The 6,000-nt window shown below is 41.3% G+C and overlaps 1 long non-coding RNA gene across 1 annotated transcript in view; it reads right to left on the bottom strand.

The window, feature by feature from the left end:
• Positions 1–3,980: 3,980 nt before the first annotated feature.
• The window catches only part of LOC309335675, a 162,336-nt gene continuing 160,316 nt past the window's right edge, over positions 3,981–6,000 (bottom strand). The window contains exon 6 of the long non-coding RNA XR_014153628.1: positions 3,981–4,378. This is a non-coding gene — a long non-coding RNA (uncharacterized lncRNA). The remainder of the gene's footprint in view (positions 4,379–6,000) is intronic.

The raw sequence follows: 6,000 nt of genomic DNA, 5'->3' as shown, positions 1-6,000 counted from the left end.
TCTACCATCTCCTGGATTTTGTGCCTGAGGCAAAGTCTGGACTCTAGTTCCAGGTCTGATCAACTTTACTCATTGTGCTGCATGAAAGTGTATGAAAGGGGCAGAAACTGTGAACACTTTCAGCTTGGAGAATGTAAACTGCGGTGGGGTTCAAGATGCAAAGGGTGCAAAACTAATCACGCCCTTTTGCTTATGTCACTTCTATTGCCTTTGTTTTTGGGCAAAGAATGGTGGCAGGTGTACATTTCTGAGCACAATTCAAAGTGTTGGTGCTGGCCTTTAAAGTCCTAAATGGCCTTGACCCTGTATACCTGAAGGAGCGTCTCCACCCCCCATCATTCAGCCCAGACACTGAAGTCCAGCTCCGAGGGCCTTCTGTGAGAAGTGAGGTTACAGGTAACCTAGCAGAGGGCCTTCTCGGTAGTGGCGCCTGCCCCGTGGAACGTCCTCCCCTCAGATGTCAAACAGATAAACTATTTGCCTTTTAGAAGACATCTGATAGCAGCCCTATTCAGGAAAGTTTTTAATGGCTGATGTTTTACTGTGTTTTTAATATTTTGTTGGGAGTAATCCAGAGTTGTTGTTGTTGTTGTTGTTGTTGTTGTTGTTGTTGTTGTTGTTGTTGTTGTTAAAACAAGAGTTTGTTCCGAAAGCATAAAGCTGCAGTCCTAGTCAGACATACTTGGAAGTAACAAAATGGGATGTGTTGCCAGTACACCTCTGTAGACTCAGATGTGCCTAGGATTGTGCTGCTTAAGGGTAAATTATTGCAAGTTTGTTAATGATTAGACTCTTGTGTGCAGTTCCACCACTACCACCATCTCACAGTGGGGTGCCTCTCTCCCTGCCTAGGTAAAGACTGTATCATGCCCATGCCTGTTCTAATTTGCAAGATGACAAACTGTATGCAAGCTATTTACACAGGGAAAAGCTCAAAGGAGGTCTCAGAACAGAGCTTATGATGTTTCCAAGACCAACTTCAAAACGGTCAACTTACAGCCATTTATAGGAATAAAGTGAAAGATGAAAGTTTCAACATATGCTTAGAAAGCATCCAAAATTCAGCTTAAAACGAACACTTCTCACTACTGATGAAGTAAATTAGCTGATCGGTTTCAGGAAACCCTCCTCAAAACTTTAAAAACAGTTCCACGGCACATTCTTACCATTGCATAATGTTATTTCCCAGGTAAGTGTAAATTTCATGCTTGCATGCTTGCACGCCAAGCCTAGTTCATAGCCAGACTTGCTACTTGCTCAACTGCTCTTATAAGTAGGCTGATTTGAGGTTCTGTGTTCAGAAGAGGACTAGATGGGATGACTGGGTTAAGAACAGTCTGGGCAGGCAATACTGTTTTTTTTTTTTTCATGTTTGCTCTCTGAATCAAGACTTAAAGCTTTGGGGCTTGCACTTTTGCTTCCTACTTAATTAGACTGTGAATAGGGTAATCATGGAAGGATAAAAGAAGTCAAGACACAATTAATTTAATCATTCAGGAATTATCTTTAGCAACAAGTGCCTTGCAATTCAAGGTAATTATCCACAAATGACTTAGTTACTGATAAGTATTATGGAGGGTGTTGAAGTGTGTGTGTGTGTGCGCGCGCGCGCGCACGCACACACACACGCACACACACAAACACACACTTTTTTTTCACTCTGTCACCACTGAAGACAGTATATTAAGAGGTCAGCATTATAAGGCAAGTTTACATGCCAAATCTGTGATCATTCCAATTAATACCACACACAGGCCTCTCAAAGGAAGAATATTGAGATGACAAATGCAACTCAGAGCTTGTAATTACAATGACTTTTTGTGGTTATAATCTGATAACTGGAACTCTTCAAGGGAAGATGGAGCCAATTATCATTTGCTACCAATAACCACTCTTTAATGTCTGCTTTTAATCACTATTTTCCAAGGAATATTTCATACTGTTTTATGTAAACCATCAATAGATTTTTTTATTATTATTAAGTGGCATGTAATTCGTGTTGAATAAAACAAACAGACAAAAACACATGCAAGTCACTTAGGCAAAGCCCGTGGAGCTCCCTCCCAACAGAGATTAGCCATGCACCCTCCTTGCTGAACCTCAGGCACACAACAGAGATTATCTGTTAAGGTAGCCCTTGGGTTTATGTTCGATTTTATGATTTATTTATTCATTGTTATTGTTCACTGTCGGGTTCCTTTGTATGCACACTGCTCAGAAATACAAATTATTAAGTGATAAATAAATAATTCTTTCTGAGCATTTCAAAAGCCCAAAGTGCCATATCTCCTCCATGCCTATCGATATTTTTTTTAAAAAGGCAAAACTGCAGTTATCTTATAGGAAGCGCCAACATACCGACCATGCAATTAAATATTAACATCAAGCATTCCCAATATATTAAACAAAGGAATCTGTTCTTACCAGTGTAATAGCACAACAGCTTCCAAAGCCAGCAAAAATAAGGATGCTTTTTAGCTAAGTAAATATTGGAAGAGAAAAGCTTTCAGCTCTGTGTGTGTGGTGGGAGAGGGATGAGAAAATATGGTGTTACAAGTATACAAGAATGTTCCGATTTTCCACTGTGAAATGTTACAGGATATGTGACTTAATTTGTTTTATTTTTTTAAGGAACACGAAGAGTCTCTTATTAATCACACTAGATAAGGGAACGTGCTAGATTGGGGAACAAAAGCAACATTCGGTTCAAATACCAAACACTGTGATAATGAAGACAAGGCCTGCTTATTCCCTAACTTGTAAATTGGTGTTGTATTTAAATTTCAGAGGTGATTTATTTTGGTCCTATCCTTATGCCCTAAATACATTGTTGCATATTTAAAATAGTTTGCAGTAACATAACAGGAAGAAGATGTAGAGGAAACAACCATAGCCACCTCAGAGTCATTTAGACTGCAAAGGAAATACCTGGAAGTAAGCCCTATTGAACTCAGTGTGAATTCGGAATAAAGATGTATAGGATCATACTGTAATATTTTATTTTGATGACACCATCCTTCTGCAGTTGGACTTTTAGCCACCAACTATTCCCAGAAAATCTAGCCAGATAGTCTAAAGGCGAGTTCACACATACTTTCTAACCATGTATAGTAGGGGTGTACAGTGACCACAAGATTCAGCTTGTCTCTGTAGCACTTAGAAGCAGCCCATTCTGTTCCAGAACCCTACTGTGTCATTCCAATTCAAATCATTATTCAGTCCAAATCTGCTCTGTTACAGTAAATCTGAAGCTTTGTTTCACCCCTATTCATTATAAAACAGAATCTAGAAAGGGTTAAACCCAGTGCTATTTTTTTTCTAGAAAAAGAGGTGCCATGAACCCTGGTTCTCTTACAGTGGCAATGGTGCCCACCTGAGAGGTGCCGGAACTGAGTTCCAGGGAGTTCCAGCTGGGAAAAAATTCCTGGATTTTTATCTTTTCATGTAACTGGATGACATTTCCAGGCAGAGAGGATCCTCGAGTGCATGAAGCCTGCCGAAGTTCAGGCAGACACATCCAGGGGTTTTCATACAAGGAACAATGGCATTTTATTTAAAAGAAACAGAAAAAGTATTTCTATTTTTGGTTTGGTTTTTTCCTGAGAGAATTGGATGCAAATTGCAGGCATGACCACCCCTTCTGAGGGGATGAAAACTCAGATTGCAGAAAGATAGGTGCAGTTAGTCTCCCCTAAGGGCTTCCTCTAGTGTGAGTGGGGGAGCGGAGCAGAAAAGAGCTCACAGCCCCTCCCCTAGTTTTATTATTCTTAAGAACTAGGCAATTCCTGAATGATGAGATTTATTGTGGTGCACATGTTTACACAACCCATCCTGTACTCTCTTAAGAGCCAGTTTTGTTTTGTTTTGTTTTGTTTTGTTTTGTTTTGTTTTGTTTTGTTTTGTTTTGTTTTGTTTTGTTTTGTAAGAAACCTATCGAGAACTTGGCTTGGTACAAGGCCTATTAGACAAATATTGACAGTTACCAAGATTTCTTTTATTTTTGGCTTATTGTATTTTTAACACTGTTTTCCTTGCAAGCCACCAAGGGCATATTTCCTATATGCCTTTAATAAATAAAGATCCAGAGTTATTTGGCATAGTTAATAGTGTGTGCATTGGTCCATTTTGGGAGGGGGACGATATTTCCATCTACGCAGGTTTTGATTGTGTTTTCCTTGTGTGGCTCCTTGTTGTTGCTTTATGCCATTTTCTCTTGGTGCTCGCATGCAGTACCATCATTCCCATTTCCTGTTTCTTCTAGTAATTCAGCAATCCCAGCACCACCACACACAATCTTTCATTTATTTTCAGCACATCTTATTCGCAGTGTCTGATTAGCTTCCTGCTAGGGATTTTAGCCATCTGTGCAACATAGTTGCTGAGGGAGTGAAAACAAGAGAGAGAGAGAGAGAGAGAGAGAGAGAGAGAGTAGGAATCAAAGTCATTAACATGGAACAACAATAAAGGATACAAATTTTGTAAGCTCAGATTTTTGCCTACAGTTTATTATTAATCAAGGCAAGTACTTACTGAAAGCTGATTAAGTGTTTTATTTTGGGGTGCCTAAGGGACTCCAGCAGCTTAACACAGACAATAACAGAACACTTCCAAATTCCACAGGCAAGCATAATTTGTTCTCCCATTTGCCGTCAATTTGGTGCATCATAGTTGGCAACGGTGAGTCAGCATAAATAATTAGGAGCACTAAAGATTCTGATAAGTCATCTTTGTGATATTTTATTGAACAAAGCTTCCATAAAAACCAAGCTGGGTATCCCAAAACCACTAAGATGTGAGAGGGCATCTCGTTCAGCTCCCTTGGCCTAAGAGAAGACTATCCAAGCACAATGCCTTCCATAAACAACAATGGAACCAGCCCACACAATCCAGATGGCCCAACAGCCCTCCAGGAGGGCCCCCTCAAGCATCTGCAATCATGGGTGCTTGACTTAAGATTCATAGAACTGTAGAGTTGGAAGGAACCATGACGATCATCTACTTACTCCACCCTCCTGCAATGCAGCTGTCCAATACGGGGACCGACCCTGCAACCTCAGTGTTATCAGCACCATGCTCTAACCAACTGAGCTATCCAAATGCAGTGAATACAGATACATGGCAGAGGGGGGAATCATCACTGGCCTTGCTGCACTTCACAAGTCGGTGGGAGACTGTCTGAAGCAGAGGCTATTGGGGTTTCGCAACTTTAACCTGTTGCAGGATCTTAGCCAGACCCAGTTGAATATTATAGAGCATACGCAGACTTCCAGAAGCAATCAGTTGCAAGCAGGTAGGATGAAGCAGGAACAAGACGCTGCTACTAGTAACTTGATTACTTAGAGGTGTTTATTATTTACAGCAGACTCTTGTTGTTGTTTAGTCGTTTAGTCGTGTCCGACTCTTCGTGACCCCATGGACCTGAGCACGCCAGGCACTCCTGTCTTCCACTGCCTCCCGCAGTTTGGTCAGACTCATGTTGGTAGCTTCGAGAACACTATCCAACCATCTTGTCCTCTGTCGTCCCATTCTCCTTGTGCCCTCAATCTTTCCCAACATCAGGGTCTTTTCCAGGGAGTCTTCTCTTCTCATGAGGTGGCCAAAGTATTGGAGCCTCAGGATCTGTCCTTCCAGTGAGCACTCAGGGCTGATTTCCTTAAGAATGGATACGTTTGATCTTCTTGCAGTCCATGGGACTCTCAAGAGTCTCCTCCAGCACCATAATTCAAAAGCATCAATTCTTCGGTGATCAGCCTTCTTGATGGTCCAGCTCTCACTTCCATACATCACTACTGGGAAAACCATGGCTTTAACTATACGGATCTTTGCTGGCAAGGTGATGTCTCTGCTTTTTAAGACGCTGTCTAGGTTTGCCATCGCCTTTCTCCCAAGGAGCAGGCGTCTTTTAATTTCGTGGCTGCTGTCACCATCTGCAGTGATCATGGAGCCCAAGAAAGTAAAATCTCTCACTGCCTCCATTTCTTCCCCTTCTATTTGCCAGGA

This window comes from Podarcis erhardii, assembly GCF_964252035.2.
Source record: "Podarcis erhardii genome assembly, chromosome: 1".
Lineage (NCBI taxonomy): Eukaryota > Metazoa > Chordata > Lepidosauria > Squamata > Lacertidae > Podarcis > Podarcis erhardii.
Note: the sequence above shows the minus strand (reverse complement) of the source record. Positions and strands in the feature narration are given on the sequence as shown.